Source organism: Serinus canaria, chromosome 1A (genome assembly GCF_022539315.1).
Source record: "Serinus canaria isolate serCan28SL12 chromosome 1A, serCan2020, whole genome shotgun sequence".
NCBI classification, from domain to species: domain Eukaryota; kingdom Metazoa; phylum Chordata; class Aves; order Passeriformes; family Fringillidae; genus Serinus; species Serinus canaria.
Window position 1 is genome coordinate 64,234,803 of NC_066314.1, and position 18,206 is coordinate 64,253,008.

Here is an 18,206-nt window from a genome sequence, read left to right on the forward strand (position 1 = left end):
ACCTGCAAATATTGCCTCACTACAGAAGTGAGAAGCTTGGGAACTAAGCCAGCTGAAATAGAGTAAACTTCAGACTCATTTAAAAAAGAGAGTAATGTGCTAGTCTTAAGCCCGTTTTAACTCAATCTGAAGGCTTCTTCATGGTCCTTATTACTACACTATTTAAATATGTCCTGTAACACCTTTAGTACTTTCTTGTAGTGAAGGGAAGTGTTATTACACTCACCTTTACAAGTAGAGGGAACAAAACATAAGCAGATTAGGTACCCATTCAGGGTACAGAGGCTGAGGAAAAACCTACTTTGACACCTTAGAAAACAGTATCCCAGTTCTCCCAAGAACTCTATTTGGCTGTGAACTCCACTGTCAGGACTTGACATTTATACAGTGACAGCACTCAGAAGCAAACAAACACTTCACCATTGCCCAAAGTGTTCCAGAAATAGTGAGCAGAGGACAGCCCTGATGAGCTCAAAGCCAAAATACTCAAGATAGTGAAGGACCACAGGAAGGGCCTGTTTGAATCCTAGTTTACATTTAGGAACAGAGGTGCAGGAAGAAGCACCAAGTTACCTAAATCCCATTTCAACACTCTACCCACACGACCATGGTTCTGGGGTTATGCTGCTGCTCTAGAAACAGAAGGATGAACTACAAGAGAAGTAAAATGACACGGACAACTTGCAAAAGCTCTCAGAATGCATTTCATTTTGCATTTCAGCATTGATTTTAAACATCCTCCTCATGGGAGAGAACTTCTGATTTCTAACGCTCCTCCTTGTCAACGCATTGACTGAAATCTCTCAGCTCACAAGCAGCAGCAGAGATGGCCTAAATCAGAAGGGAGCTTCAAAGCTGTTCCAGAAACACATCCCTCCTTTGCCACAAGAACCAGGACAGAGGCACTCCAACCCTTCCCACAGTTATGCAACGGCACAGATCCATTTGGGAAGGCAGGTTTCCTCACCCATCCCAACTCACAGCTACACAATCTCAAATACCAGCACAGCTCTCTCCTGTACAAGCAAAGCAAAACAGGGGGACATCAGTCACCCCCAGTTAATCAAGCAGGGTGTGTTTAACACCAAAGCTGAGCTGTGAGACTGTCAGAGGAAATGGGGGAAAGAAAAAAAAACCAAATCTGCTTACAAGAACCATGATAAAATGCTTCTTCTGCTCCTACAGCCAAGAAGGTGACTGAGACAATACTCCCAGCATCTGAGGGAATGTTCATTCCAGCAAGCACTCCAAGCCCCTTCCACCACGTGTCCATCCCCACAGCAACAGCTGAAGTTTTCATTAGGAGAAAATTAACCCCTTTTTTTTTAAGCTGGCAACAAAGACATAAGAGTTTTCCTGGCATTTCTCCTGTTTATACAGGACCTGCCAAACCGGTTGTGTGATTTTTATACTGCTTTCTTTTCCACAAAGTCCTTCAAAAGGCAGAATAACAGAAAGCAACTAAGGAAAAATTTTGGTTATATCAGTCCAAAGATCAACCCTGGTAACACAGCTGAAAAATCAAAAATTAACCAGAATCCTCCTAAATTTATTTTGACTATCTGAAGAGCATAGTTGTTTACACTTATTATTAAGACTATATTGAAGTAAGAACAGCTGTTTTGAATAGTGGAAGGCAGTCCCATTTAAAATTGTTTAACAGCTAAAGAGATAAGTTACATGGCAGCTAAAATGGGAAACCGAGGCACAGAGTAGTCATATGAACTACTCAAGGTAAGCTGAGGCAGAGATCAGGTCTTCTGAGCAACTAGCTGGTTTCCTGAATATCAGTCTGTCAATTCTGCATTGCACATGTCTAATTCCCAACCAGTGCTGGGATATGGATGCCTGAACTCCAACAGCAAACAGCTGTGAGCCCCAGAAACTGATGCCACTTTATCCTCCTATAAGGCAGTAGACAAAAAATTATTCATCATTGCCTGGCTCTAAGTATGCTGCCATGGGTCTGAAGACCAGAAGTGGTAACAAATGTTAGTAAACATTTCCCTCAATACATGCAATCTGGCTAAAATCAAAATGTTACACCAAAAATAGCCTTTTTAATTGCTACATAGGGTTTTTTTAAACATTGATGATTGTTGTTTTGGTTTGGTTTTTTCAGAATAACAATCTTGAGCTCAGCAGCACACTGTGCTGCTAAACTTTCCACTTGGTCTTTGATTCAGAAGAAACTTCTGTTTTGATATTAATTTTGCTGTTCATTTGTACAATCCTGAAGCAAAATTAAAAGTAAAATGCAAGCTTAGCTTTCTGTTTGGAGCGAATGTCAAAAACTACCCCCAGAACAACAACAGAAAAGCTATAGACATTAAAAAAATAATAATAAAAAAAGAAAAAAAAAAATCAGTGGAGTGTATCAAAGCAGTCACCCTAGCCCAGAGCCCGGGGTGCCCACTGTTTGCTCAGGTGTCCCTATCTCCTGTGATGGCACATGAAGCACAGCCTTCCCCAAGAGCAGCCAGGGCTCCGCTTGCGGAGCTGCCGCTCCACAGCCCCGCCTGAACTGCCACAGCAAACACTCATTTTCATCAGGCTGCACAATAAAGGATGAGATAAAACCCTGAGCAAATAAACGGGCAAAGTTCGAGCCTACAGCTGCTCCTCACGGGGAGCTCTGAGCTGATACACCTGCTACTCTGGCAGCCAGTTTAGCTCCCTAAGGCTTGGGCTTTGCAGGGCTGGGTGATGTGCTTACACAGGATCTGCCTGTCAGCCAGAAAGATCCCCGAGTGATTTACAAACGATTTATGAGGGATATACAATCTCACTGCACAGCAAGTGAATGGGCACCACTCCTTACACACCTGCAACCAAAAAAAAAAATTAAAAAAAAAATCAGAAAGCTGTTGAGAGTCCTTAAATCACCTTAAATGAGAATAACCTCCTAGCACTGGCAAGCCCCACAGAAACACCACCCCCAATGTCTGCATACTGCCTGAGTGTCCAGCTCCCTCAGTGGCCACCAGGAAGGAATTCAACAGTAATATCTGCATGCATAGTGCAAGAAAGGATCCCTCAAAACAGACTGGATACTTCATAGGCACAGTGAGGCCATCCCTCAGACTCCTCCTCTACAGGCTGCATCCTTGAGCCGCTTTCAGGCTCAGACAGATGGACATCCCACTGATGGCAAGTGTGATTCTTCACACCAGGAGAATCCAATCAGGATTAGACACTGGGCACATGATGGGATGATATCCATGCAGCAAACTGCAGTCGTCATGCAGTCAACTACAGACCACTCTATCTGCCTCCTGCCTTCGATCCAGTGCTAAAATTACATAACTTTGTGAGCCACATCAAAAAAAAAACCCTATTTTTAAATTTATTTAGCTTCTCCTCTTCCTATCCCCATCCAAACTACAATGTACAATGATCCAAGGTCCTAGAGTGGAAATATTAAAGCTGCTAATACATTTAAAGGCAGAGTAAGCCTGGTTTGGATGGAAACCTAAAACTTTTTACTGGCTTAACTAATGTAGGTGAAACAGTGGACAGTCTCTCAAGCAATGCTCTTCTGTCTTTCAACACATGTATGCACATACAGTTATGCTATAGATGCATATTACTACATATCTCTATTTCAACTTTAATCCTAATGCCAAAAATTATAGTATTAATCAGAAACATGTGCTGAAACTCACCTCAACCAGCATGTATGCAAAAACAAAAGCAAGCTCCTAATATTTTATGTTGCATGGACTAAGCTGAAAAAAACCCTCTACGCAAGCAAGTGCATTCCTACTGACAAGAACTAGAGGTTTTAATGAACACTGGAAATTGCAAACATTGAAAATGGAGATATTAGAAGTTTTAGGGAGCAGAACTACCTGCTCCTATTACTTACAATACCTGGCTGGTGACATAGTCCATGATACCTTGCAGCACAGTAATACCCCAGCCATAGCTAAGCTTTAAGCTTGTAATTACAGAACAGATGGGGGGGGAAAAAAAAAAAAAAAACAAACCACCCCCCAAAAAAGGCAACCCACCACCAAAAAACCCCAAAACATCAATCCTGTCAGGAGATGCACACACCACCCTTGGCACATCAGAAATTATTTTCAGATGTACTCAGAGTTCCTAGTTTGGAGACAGAATGAGGAATCCTGTTACTAAGAGACAGGTGGAAGTTTAGGTGCACAAATTCTCTAGTGCCTGGGAGAAAAGAAAAATGGGAAACAATGCTATCTCACAGATATGGCAGAGAACATGAAAAAGAATCATATCTCACTGTTGAGGAAGGGAAACACAAGACACCCATGAAAACAAGTGAGAGGAAACACCACAAGCCCCCTAGTCTGTAGAAGCAGCAAAGACTTGCCTTCAAGAGATGTAAATGTCAGAAGAAACATAAACATCTTGTTTTTGCTGAAGGTGGTGGGGCTTCTTCGACACCCCCGCCCCTTCCCTGTGGGAATACAAATTCCAAGGGTACTAGCTATGCAGACTTCAGAAAAAACTGCAAATCCAAATCCTCAGCAAGCCCTAAAGGACAGTCCTAGAGATAAGAGGGAGAGATGGAGTTTTCACTATTCAGAATATAGGTGCTATTAATACAATGAAGGCAGGGTTTTTTTCCCTAAAAAGAAAATAATTTTATTCCACCCTCACACCCCAGCAACTTTAATCCTTTGGTTAAACCAAAAATGCAAGATTTCTTTTGGTCAGCCAACACCAGCTGCATCTGAAAAATTACTTAGATAAAGCCACCTCCATTCTTTATAGAGATGCAACTCAACACTAATCATGTTATAAAACTCATTGCTATGCAAGGGGTCATCTAGAAGCTCCTTTGTCCTGTATTAATTTGAACCAATTTATCTCAATACTCATGAGAACAGACATTGCACCAAACATACAGTATGGCATTGATCTCAGAAGTGGTGTATCAGCCCAGGACAACCAGCCAAAAAGGTCATCCTGAAGTCAGTGTTGGCTAGTAAATATTACACCTGTGTTAGTAAATGGGAGTCATTTGTAATGGCATCCTTTGAATTCACCCTGGACCACAAATTCCCATCTAGCCAAAGCCCTGGGTTTAATGAACAACTGCAGGGATTGAACTCCTGTTTCCTTACTGCCCTGTCACCAGGGGCTACAATCCAAAAGCATTTTAGGCAAAAGGGAATGCATGAGTGCTCTTTACCTGCCCCAGAGCAAAGTTCAGGAGCCACCTGAAGCCACTGGGGCTCAAACCTAGGCAAAAGTGACCCTTAGGTTAAGCAGAGGCATTTGATAGCTACACACAGCTGCTGAGTTAATGGAACCAGGATGGCTTACACTCTACTGTTTTCCTAACTGGAGCTTTGGCAACAAGGAGTTTCAACCACTTCAGCTCAAGAAGAAAGCAGCACTCTAGTGGAGGTAAGAATGGGTATGCAAACAGGAAAGGGAGTAGTGGGGAAACTGGAGTTATCAGGTATATTGACAGAGCAGTGAGGACAAATCTTTAGTGGTCAGTCTCTCAAGGTGTTTGGTTTTTTCTAACTTCTTACTAAATGATGCTATTTAACGTATGCAATCTAGACCACTGTTCAAAAACAAATCAAAAAAACCCCACACCACACTCCCCTACTCCAAAAAATCTAGCACAGGTGATACAATCTGTGTTTTCATGTATTATGTGTACATTTAACATATCTATGTTCCCCATATCCACAAATTATTCAACTTCTGCCAGCCAATTTGTACAGCAATGAGGGTAATCCCAAGTGCAAGTTCCCTGACACAGATTTACATGGCAATTGTATCATTAAAGAACATTATTATCCACACAACTATCTTTTTCTTTACCTACACATTTCAGACATTTGTTTCAGAGAACAAGGGAAGAACAAACAAAAAAAGCTTTGCTCACTTACACAAACACAAAATCTAGGCCAAGAGTAAATCCTCAGCATCCAGAAAGATAGGATTAATTTCTAAACATAAGGCAGTAGTTAGCCCATGCTAACTATCACTGAGCCACCCCAGTACAGATCACAAAAGCCTAAATAAGCTTTGATGGCTGAGAAGCAGGACCTGACTGAACCTTGAGAGCAGACAGGGAAAGGCCACACGGATCCTCTCTGTACTGGAGGTTATGTTTCTCTGATGCATCTATATAATCTTTGGCCAAAATGGCAACTCCGTCTTTAGAAAACTTCAGGTCTATATTTAAAAAATTCATACCTGACTATTTCATGTGATATATGAGCACATTAAGGATGATTGTTCAAACTGGAGATGTCACGTGCTGTTTCATTGCTTTTGTTCAGCTAGACTGCAGCAATATAATTCTTTATTCAAAGACCTTTGAAGCCGAGAGGGGAAATCTTACAGGAAAAAAACCCAACCAAACAAACCAGTAGTTATTTCTTCAGTTAAATTTTAATTGCACTGAGGCAAGATTTCCTTCACCACTGTAAATCCCCTAAGTCTACCTGAACCTTGGCCTCATTTTCTTCAAGTTTCATGCAAAAAACAAGCTTTCAGACAACTTGGACTCTTCTCAATATCCTTACCATAGGAATGGCTGTTCACACTTCTCTTCATGGCTGTGAAGTGTGTCTCATGTCACCCATGTTAAGACTTCAGGTGGGGAATTAGCAGCAAGGACAGACAGATTCTCAAGAAGCCAAAGATGCTGCTCTCATGATGACTTTATAACAAAAAGTCACAGGAGAAATTTCCTTTCTCTCTCAGCTGTGTTAAAACAGAATTTTATCAAGTACAAATCCTGTCCAAAGTTTCGCCTCCATGGCTCTCTGGAGGTAATATTACAACATATTTCCTTTTAAACCAGTGTCAGCTGCTTCTGTCAAACCGCAAACACTTGATCATGGAGTCCTTAATAAATGTTCAGCATCAGGCAATTTGGGAGGCAACTAAACCATGGCACAAGAGAATGATTCCAGCACTGAAGGAAAAGCCTGTTGTTACATGACAGGTCACAGCTACCTGCCTTTGGACAGAGTTGAGAGAGAACCAGCCTGTCTCTCCCTAGGGTCATTCCACTAACGCCCGTGCTCCTTGCTCAATCCTGCCTCACGTCCTGCACCACATCCTTTCTAGCAAAACATGAAATCAGCAGGAAACAGAGATGGTTTAGGGACTACACTGTGCTGCTGCCGAGCATAAGCCTGCTCACGGCCACAACAGCTAAATTTAGTACAAAAGAGAAGGCCTGGAAGAAGGGCTGCTCTGCACCAGCCCATTTGCTCTTTTCCTCCCTCCCTTCCCCTGCCCTTTCAGGAAGCAGAGTCACTTCCATGCCAGGCAGCGAGGGGTTGAACACGGAGCTGAGCAGATGTTGCAAGTGCAGGACAGAGGGTAATGAACATGAACACACAGAGAACGTGCTAGAGCAGCACAGGGGCCGTGGTTCGAAGGGAGCTGCACGGTGACTCTGCCCAGCTGAGCTGGGATCACAAAATGCACCATGGCAATGAAATCACAGATGATTCAAACTGCTGGGGGCTAATTTCAATTACCTGAACCTGGAACCCAGTCCGTAGGCAGATGGGAATGGCCCCTCAGCCCTACAGCACCCAGCCCAAGCCCCATGCCAGGGGTGTGTAAATCACAGCACAATTTAGGCTGCGAAGGAGAGGAGTCTCTCTGTCCCCACCTACTTACAGAACAAAGGACCCTCCAAAACAAGCCCTTTTCTACCAACAAAAAAAGTAAGTCCCACTGTCAAAAATTCTCACCATCTGCTTTCCATTTTTTTCCTATAATGGAAAAATACATTCTCTGCTATTTTTAAATGGAATTTGTTTGCAGTCCTAACGCCTTTGCTTTCTAATAAACATTTTTACCTCAATAGATAGATGCCACTAAGAAAGTAGGCTTCAGAGACAGGGAAAATCTGGCTCAGGAAACCACAATAGACCTCAAGTTCACTGAGAGCTAAATCTCACTGAGATGGGAATCCCAGCTTCCCAGTTTCGCCATTTAATGAAAATGACAGTGATCTAAACTAAAATATATCTGCTATCCAGAATACATTAAGGAAAAAAAAAAAACCCAAACTGGTAATTTTGATTGAACTGGATTAGGAAGCAACTACAAAAGCAAAGCTGAGCAAATAAGCCTTTTGTAGGTAGGCAGGTGGAATGGAGGTGGAAGGGACAAATAATATGGTGATAATAAACTTGAGGCAGCACCTCTTCAGTTTGGATTAATTGCAGGCAGAGCATCATGTCTGACCAGGTCTTCAAGCAGATTTCTCCAAGTCCAATAATGATAAGCTTCTATATCTGCTTTAATTGATATGAGCTTTTAGGACAGACTGATAGCAGAGATCTAAATATAGGAAGTAATACAGAGAAGTGGCAGATTTTCTGTTTGTGGGTAACAAAATATGTCCTTATATTTATGGGGGAAAAAAAAGTGTTTCTCCTGAAATCAGATATAAAACCAACTTTTTTTCCATCATGAAGGAAAGATCTATTAAAAAAAAAACACCTTTTTTGACATTTTTCATGGGAAATGCCATGTTCTATTTCTGTGTAACAAACAGAGAGGTAACAGCACATGTGGTTATAGAAAATGGCACGGAAACACACTAACTCATCCTGCTATTTCTGTATTTGTACATGAATTTATGTATTGCAAAAAAGAGACTGAATAAGTCCCATTTTAACATTTTAATTTTTAAATTTTTTTGCTTAACTCCTTCTTTATTTCTGAAGTACATCCTTTAAAGTTAACACATCATCATGTGGGTGAATGTCTAAAAACTGTCTTGTGAAATGTCTGGAATTAATATTGTATCTGTGTAGTGAATTTGCCAGTACTCACATTAATAGAAAAGTTAGGATGTTAAAGGAACAGATAAAAAGCCAAGAGTAATATAGCAGGTTGGAAAATGAGCTCAAAATGCTTAGACCTGCAGGTCTTGTTAGATCCATTAAAAAAATAGAAACTGTAAAATCTCAGCCTTAAAGTCTGCTCCAAGTCCACTCACAGGATCTATGCACAGATTATAAAAAGAGTTCATTTACTGAGTGCTTTGATTCATCTGTAGTAGTGGGAAAAGGCAATGACACACAGTTTTTTCTCCAGATTACTCCAGCATCTCTATATGAGGCTCCCATTAAAATGTGAGAGTGGAGAGGTTTGATCCCTAAACAAAGGGCCACACTTGTGCTCCCTTACTCCTGTGGGGCCACAATGATGTCATCAGATCTGTACATACAGAGTGTCCCACTGGAGTCACAGGCACAGAACTGCACCTGCACAGACCTGAATGTGGGCTCAGGAGTGCAGCCAGGGCCCACAGTAAGGACTTCTGCACACCTGGGTCTGGGGAGCATGGATGTTTTAGTTCCATTTTACAAATCACAACAACTACAATTCAGGGAAGAGTTGCAGAATCTGGCTGTGCTGATGTAAAAAGGGAGTCACTTTAGTGCCTTTCACCTCTGTTTAAAACACCTTGCCTACAGAAAGAGAGCAAGAAGAACCAGCTATTGCAGACAAAGCCATTGCCTGATTTTTATTCCAGAGCTGCTCCCCACATGGAGACAATTCTGGAATTGAAGTATTTTTGATCCAGAATAATTATGTTGCTAGTAATGTGGGCAATCTATTCCATGGTAACTGAAGTACAGCAGGACAGCCCTTCCAGAAGAACTGAGATGGTTACACACCCCCACAGACACTCACAGTAGCCTAGGCCGTAAGGAACACGAGATAGATCTGAATGCCAGCTAAAACCAGTGGGAGTCTTCCCAGTGACTTCAGTGGGCTTTGGCAGAGGCACCATGTAAAGGAAATTGCTTAATTCCTGTGTATTTTTAAAAAGGATTCTAAAAAAATCCCCCCAATCACATAAAACTGAGCTGCAAGCCTGCAGGCGTTCCGACACCAGCGCGTTTGTACAACTGCTCCCAGTGTGTGAGCACCACATCCCTGCACCAAGAGCTGACACAACAAACCATTAACCCTTGGCTTTCCCACTGACAGCCACTCCAGAACTCCCAAAGCTTGTTTAACCATGAGCTGCACCTTGCTTTAAGCTACCATCCTCTTTTATAACTGGAATAAAATATGAATTAATATGAATATTCATAATCAATATGAATTACAGTGTTCTCAGTGAACTGAGAACATCAAGGTGAGAAACACAGCAATCAATTCCTTAAAAAAAAAAAAGAAAAAACCCTCCATACCATGTTTTGTATTTCCTGAGCGATGTATTTTGCAATTGTTTAAGTTTCAGCATCAGTGATGTATTTTTTTTTTTTTTTTAAGGATAAAATCTTTCCATCTAAAAATTCTAACCAGATGTGAATTTCAGACTTCCAAATTTGGGAATATTCAGATCAAGAGCTGTTGTTCTAGTCTTTTAGCTATAATCATCACTGTAAACGCTGAAGTTTTCGATTATTTCACCCTCAAGTTATGAAGATGCTCAACTTACATTTGGCCAAAATTAAGTGCACGTCCAGAAAATCTCAGTAGACAATTACAGGACCCACAGAACCTTAGATCACAGAAGTGTCATACAATTCTGGTCATCTGTTTATGAAAGTTTAACAAAACGTTTGATGCAAATCTCATGTATGGCAATTATCTGGGTGAGCTAAGAGTAAGTTTTGAAATTGGTACATGTGCCTCCTTTGATTTGCATCATAAATTGTAGGTTTCTAAGGGGGAGAGGTATCTTCCTTTCTTTCTTTAGCTGGGCTCTATTACTCTATCTTCTGAGATGTTGCAGAGATGAGCAATCCCTTTCTGAACCACCAGTTCTGTCTGCCCTGTGCATCTCCCAAAACAAAAGAGAAAAATGAGAAAATATTCCTTGTGTTGTGGCTCTAGCTTTCTACTAACCATTTAACAAATTCAATTCAACCTTTTATTAAATCATTTAGCCATTTAAAAAATCATTATGCAGATGTTATTTACGTAAATCTTAACCCTTCTGGCTAAGGGATTAGATGTTAACTCAATGCCTACTAATTTGGTAGCACCTTTATGGCAGTGACCAGTTTTTGTTCTCATTCCCTACAGTTGCTCTTTTCACACATCTTTAGATATCAATTCACTCCCTTCAATCCTTTACAGAATTTGCTTCTCTGTGAAAACAAAGTTATCTGCATGTTCCAAACATTAGGGACAGCATCAGTCTATTGTTGCTACTGGCTTGTGCCTAAGATCTGTGGTGTAAGATGTCTGAGGATTGCTGAATGCTGTACAAGACAACAGAGGAGTATTTTTTAAATTATATTTTTTTTCTTAAATGCAGGATTACTGAGGCACAGGCAAGAGAGCTAAAGGAGTCGCCCATTAAAAAAATCTAGCTGTCTCTGGGATTGGACAAAAAAAAAAAAAGAAAATCTAGTTCAGACTAACTCTTGAGACAGCCTACAGTAGTCTCTAATTTTAGAAAGTAACATTACTTTAAAGTAAATGTAGCAAGCAACAACACATATTGCATATAAAAATTATTATATATATATAAAATCTATATTGCACTTAATGCAGCATATTACAATAACATAATACATTTTGATCCCTAATTTATGAGCTGGAATTTACGTCAGTGGCAATTAGTAATGGAAACTCTCATTGGTTCTAATCAGAGTGGATTAAGTCCTGATGGTAAGATTGCAACACTCACAAAAATCCTGGATCTATAGATGGAAAGAAACAAAAGTATATAAAATCCTGGGATATGATCCTGAAATTTGTTCTCTCATAAACAATCTCACTGAGAAAATCCAACCCAGATGAAAGTTCTGAATCATATCCTTCCAAAATCAGTGGTAAAGGCCCCAGAATGATCAACATGCCCAGAGGGATCCAGAGAACTGAGGCTGGTCTTCAGAGGAGAAAAAGGAATGGTGCCTCATGAGATACATGAGGAGAACGCAGCAGCAAATTGAGCTGCAATGCTTTCTAGGCACTGTAATCCCACAACCTGCAAACACCTCCTGAGCTGAGATCCTGAAAAAGGTAATTTTCCTGAGATCAACAAATTGCTGCTCTTAAAATAGGGAAGCTGGCTCTCAGACCTTGGGGTTCACTAAAGCAGCTTCCAGGGCTGACACAAGTCTGCCTGTTAGCACAATCGTGAAGCATTTTATACCAGGATAATTGCAAAGACTGAAAATCTCTTTGAAGACAGACAAGCAGATGTATTGGAACAGTCACTGCTTGTTTGGTTTGGGGTTTGGTGCTGGTTCAGGCTGGTGTTTGTTTTTAAACAGAGGTTCTACACTGCTTAAACGCTCAATGCATGATTAACATGGGTCATTACACTGCTGCAATAAAGTGTTTGCTTGGTGATCCTGTGCTGTGTCTGTGGGACTTTCTGAGCTCACCTGGAGGTTCAGGAGTTTCTTTCCAAGTCACCTGCATCCAAGAGCCACCTGTCAAACAAGCTTGTTTCCATCTCCTGCAACACAACTACTACCACTTCCTCACTGTTCAGATGACTCTTTGCTCCACCTTCTGCATCCTTAATGATAAGACAGGTTCCACAGGCCAGATGTTGACACCAGATGTGTCCTGACTGACAGCTTGGGTGATTCCAATGGGTTGGCATGAGTGGGCACAGCCCTGCAGTCCGGATTCAGAGAGGAGCACTGTTTATGATGCTCTGAAAAGAGGAAATGGTAAGGAAGCTATTGCCATGCATATCATCAAGCATATGCTTAAATGTTTTGTTGAACAGGTACCCAAAGCATCAGGCTAAAGCAAAACAGGTTGCTATTCCCATATTAGGACTGCAGGTGCAACATAAGCTGCTCTCTTCTCATCCCCGCTCCTCTCTGCCTCAGTTTCCCCATTAGGAAACCAGGAAATTACACTGATTTGCTTTGTAAAGCCTTAGGAAACAGCAGCTAAAACACAAAACGTTTCCTTGCTCCACCAAGGACCCAAGGCCTGGGTCACCAGTTACCACTGACCACAATCTTTCAGGTAAAGAGTTGAATTGTTTTCAGGAAGGACATTCTACAAGCTGGAGGAAGGGCACAGACACCACTGCACCAGTAATGAACCACACATGTTACAGACCTGCAACAGAACACCCAGCCACCTCCTCCCAGGGGCAGAGCACGTCACAAGGCATCATCTGAGCTGTTCCTCACATCACCTCCATAATTTTTCTAAGGGTTGCACGTACACTCCCGACACGTGCAGACTTATCAGCGTTCACCAGGTCTGACTGACATGAACACAGCTGTGTGAGCAGAATGTGCTTTGACTCAACCATACCAGTAAAACTGCACTCACACTGGAAGAATTTGTTTCATGAGTGGACAGCAGGGATTTTTACAGCACACTTTGTTATGCAGCAACACTTATCCTCAGATCACTCTGCCAATACTCTCTGCCTGCTATTCTTGTCCACGTAAAGCACTGATACACCTTCAAAAAGATTTCTCTTCCTTTCTCTGGCCTGCACTCCCACACTTTCAGGAAGCTCTTTGAGCCTACCAACCTCTCATTTTCTAATCTACTATTCCTACACACACACAGAGTCCTCAGCAACTCTGCTTCAAACCACACGAGGCAAAAAATCCACAACCACTGCAAGACCACAGGAGTCAGGAGTACTCAAAAACACACAGCACCACAACTAGAGATGTAAGTGGCGAGCAAGACACAGTTCCAAGAAATGCAGAGCAAGGTGCATTTGTTCTCACCACTAAGTGGGTATAAAGTACAAGCAAAATTCCTCCAGGGTCCCCCAGGGAAAGAAAACTCTTCCAGGAACTGATCCCCTTGCCCTTTCTCAAAGCATTTAAGAACCTGCAGCTCTTCAGAGGGATACCCCAAAGGCAGGCAAGATGCTCAAAGGGAGCTCGTGCTCTCTCTCAGCACTTCAACAACCTTTTTGTAAAGCTTCTAAGTGAAGCTCAAATTGGCACCTAACTTCCAAAGGAAACCTTGTATCACCAGTAAAACATGCAGGAACACTCTTTGGGAGTAATGGGAGAGGAAAGAAGTGACCAGTGAAGAGCTGGAGATTATTATTATTATTATTATTATTATTATTATTATTATTATTATTTACAAGATTGAAAACCTCCCACACACATACACACACACCTTTCTTGTCTGCTGTACTGGTCCTGAGCAAAAATTGCGCAATAACATTGCTTGAGCTGATCTAATTCAAGGATGTATACTGCAAAAACAACTCTCAGAAACTTAAGTAAGCCCAGCAGGGGCAGCTCCAAAATCTTCTGTGCATCCGCTCAAATAACCTAAGAGGAATATACCAACAGCTGCTGCAGCTTGGAAAACTGCCTGATCTCAGACAAGGTGGCAAACATGGATTGTTTCAGCCTAGGAAATGAAAAGTTAAGGAATAATGCCTGGGAGCTGCCTGTCAGATCAGAGCTGCTGTCCCTTAACAGAGCTGAGAGCCCACACTAGCAGTGACACAGGAAGAGTGGCAGGACTCAGAAGCACAGAGGGCAATGCACAGACATTCAGCAGGACAACTGTGGAAGATACACTTCTAAATCAAGGATTTCTAATCTTACATAATTTGTTTTCACCACTTCCCCTGCCTTTCTCTCACAAAAAATTAAAATCTCACTTCTGTATATTTAGTTCTATCTACAAATTACAATGTCCCAAGAACTAATGGCTATCTATTTACAGGGAAGGGTTAAGCCATGGGTTCTTTCCTTTACAAAATTAAACCCAACAAAAACATTCAGCATCCAACCTTTTCTTTGTCTGATATCCACTGAGTCCATGCTGAACAAGCCTACAGCACTACTTGTCTGCACTCCTACCTTGGCACCTCGGTTCCTCTTTGTACTGTGTCAAGTGTTCAGCAAGGAGTAGCAGAATAGAGGAAATCACACCTCTGAGATAGGACAAGACACAAAACCAAGAGAGACAACCACTCTAAACAAACCTGAAAGGGATTTAAAAACTGAAGATTTCTTCCTGTTGTTACAGTTCCCACAAGGAGATGATAATGAAATAACAGCCAGATGAATAGAAGACAGATGTCTTCTACAGCAATCAAAACTGATGAGGTAGATCCTGCACCAATTTCTTATTTGTCAGAGACCTTCTGAATGTATTTTACTGTGAGGGAGGGATACAAACCTTCCCTCAGTAGGGAAGATTATTTAAGTTTTCCAACTTTGCAGGCAGTGCAGAGGCTCGGGAGAAGAAAAAAAGAAAAATAAAAAAGTACCACCAATTCCTATTTCTGCTGCTGCTCTCATCATCTGCTATTCAGAAATTATCACTATTAGACAACATACTGTCTGTTTATATTTCGAGGGAAAGTTGTTCTTTCAGTCAGCTTCTTCAAGCTGAGTCAGGAAAAAACAAATTAATTATCTGAGTTCTGAAATGCTGAATCATTCTGCTTTCTATGAGAATACCTCAAAATAAAAGCAATAGTAATTAAACAGACAAGTGGACTTTGCTGTTAATAAATCCCTAGGAATCTACACAACTTCTAAGTGTTTGTTTTCTTGAAACCAAAGGCATTCTTTTTTCCTTGTATTCGAGCTTTCAGAAAATTAATTAGAACTACTGACGCTACCTGTGTGACAACATCTGTCTCTTGTCCTAGCTTTCTTTACTACCAGGGCCACTGACTAACAAGGAGTTTCTCTTTACCAGTCGTCCCTTGCTCAGCTATCACTACAGGCTTCAGCCAAATCCTCTTGAATTCAGTGAAGGCTAGAGATCAGGTCCAGTAAAACACGATTGTCTAACAATCTCTGTGTCACAAAGAATGACATCATTTCTCCTTTAGCTGCAAAATCTTCTTTAGCTTTTCAAGTAAGCTAAAGAAGATAGCTTCTTTGGAGGGAGGAGAACTTCTCAAGTCTTCACCACAACATCATCTAAACTGCTATCAGCTGGAAGAAACTATTTCATTAAAATTTATACAGATCAAAAACCTTGGTGTAATACCAAATTGGTAACTTAGTCAGTCCCACACTGAGCAGATTTCAATACTGATTTTCATTAAATTTTAAGTTCATTATACTAGCCATGATTCAGGCCTTCTTTGGTGCATTAACCAACACAGCAGCACAGTGCTATCTACAGAGTTTTTCAGGTAAGAGTTCACAACAAAAGCTTTATTAGGGGGGACAAAAAAAAGAAGGGGTGAACTATCCAAAATCATACCCCAGTGCTATTAAACCCTGAGTCTTACTACCAATAATTCTGCAGCATTAATCTTCCAGCAGGAGATTAAGGCAAGATCTTATTAATTATCTGTATAACAGAAGCACAAGCAGTATCTACCACTCATCTGACTTCTTTTTCGCTAGGTGTTAACACTTTATGAAGTGGCAATCACATTAAATGACTTCAAGGTCATGGACAATACAGTGACAGAGCAGGGGCTGGACTAAAACTTCCTGTACCTCCACAGAGTGACCTTAACCTGAGCCTACCCTCCCTGTCCAGGATAATGAGTAGATGCACTAGCCTTGTATATTTTATAATCATGTTGCAAGGCCAGCACAGAAAATACAAGAAATGTAAAACAAGATCTGTGAGCTGGCCTAGTTTTCTATCCAAAGGCTGTCACAGATACCTTGCACACCAAACTGGGCATATACACCAAGTTCCCAGGAAAGCTGCAGTAAGCACGGCTCAAGGACTGAATGTATCAGTGCCATGTTTGCATGCTTTGGGGACATCATTTCAAGAGGTAATTGAAACTCTGAAATGCCCTCTAGATTAGGCACCTGGGACAAGCTTCCTTCCCTGACCCAGAGAGGCTTCACGCTTTGCTGCATGGTTAAACAGGTCCAGACTGTCTGTCAGCACCAGCGGTACAGAACAGACAAATCTGCAATGAATGCAGGGAGGTTTGGCTTTCAGTGTTCTCAGTCTATCTTAGAAAGCTCAATACATGCCAGTGCCTGAAACACATCAGCCATGGTGTGCTCAAACACAGAGCAAGCCTCAATATGCTTGGGAGGCTGCAGGTGACAGTGGCAGAGCCTCACACTGATACCACAAGGCTCATTCAGACCTCCAGGCAACAGCTCTACCCTTCACTATCCAACAGTAAACCATGCTGCTTCAGATGCCCAGTGTATTTTTTTATTTAAAGCAGAGATGGTGTCTCAGCAAAAGAACCATCAAGTTTTCCTTAACCCCTGACCACTTTTCCTATAATTCATCTATTTAGCCCGAAGGGAAAGTTTTTGTAAAGAAAGTAGGTGTGAATCCTTAAAAGCTTCAGTTCTGATGTCATGTAACACAGATCCGGCCAAAGGTTTATTCTGAGTTTCATCAATGCTTCAATGACAGATCTGTTGGCACTACCACCAAAAAAATCATGCCCTGCCCTCCCCATGTTCCCAGCTGCTTGTTCCCACTAGGCTCTGCCCTGCACTAGCACAAGCTGTCCATTTTCACCCAGACCTGCTGCCCTGTCATGCACGCATCCACCACAACATTTGTGCCAACCCACGGGAGAAGAAAGGGGAAGGGTGGAATGAGATCTTTCAGGGTGCTACCACCTTACCTTAAGAGCTTCATCAAACTTTAACCTCAGTGAAGTAACAGTGGTGCACTTTTGTAGTGCCTTTAAGGAATGGTTAAAAACTTGTGGAGAAGTGATAAACTCAAAGCTGGATATGAGCAAATACACCTTCAGAGACACTGTCAGGGCAGGTAAGGATGGTGTGACAGCGTTGTACAGCCATGGTGTATAATTCAGGAATTGGCAGAGTCAACCTAGAACAAAGACCCAGAACTCCTGCTGAAGTTACAATTTTCACATAGCTCACCATATTTTGAGCAGGACTCTTCATCATCCTCAAAGATCCTCACCTCTTATGAGTAAGAGGAAAAACAAGAGAAGGCCAGTCACTAGTCAAACACAAATGACTTGTGCCTGGAAAAATGCTTGGGTTTCAGGGTTTCTTAACAAGCCCAGAGCCAGAATAATTAACAATGAACACAGTGAGACCTGAGACTGAGAAATGGAGGGAAGGCAGGCAATGGACCTGGCCATGTGAGCCTGCTACATTTGCACACTGGTATCTGTACACTGCCTTTTCATTTTAGACAGATGCTGTGCAACCCAGCAGCAATGGGAAATCAGACAGTCTAAGATTATCCTTTCATCTGACACATAGTTAAAAAGTCAAAGTACTTTCCATTAGCAGTCTAAATCTGTCCAAGTTTAGGACCATGTTGCCATATAAATTATCAAATCCTCACCTTTTTTTTTTTTC

At 41.6% G+C, this 18,206-nt stretch overlaps 1 protein-coding gene across 3 annotated transcripts in view; it reads right to left on the reverse strand.

The window, feature by feature from the left end:
• Positions 1–18,206, reverse strand: part of ETV6 (ETS variant transcription factor 6) — a 127,398-nt gene that overhangs the window by 94,222 nt on the left and 14,970 nt on the right. Inside the window, exon 2 of one of the 3 annotated variants that reach the window (XM_018919715.3) lies at positions 12,336–12,613. The exons of the other annotated variants lie outside the window; for them this stretch is intronic. The gene's annotated coding sequence lies outside the window, so the exon portion shown is untranslated. The remainder of the gene's footprint in view (positions 1–12,335; positions 12,614–18,206) is intronic. 3 annotated transcript variants of the gene reach the window in all.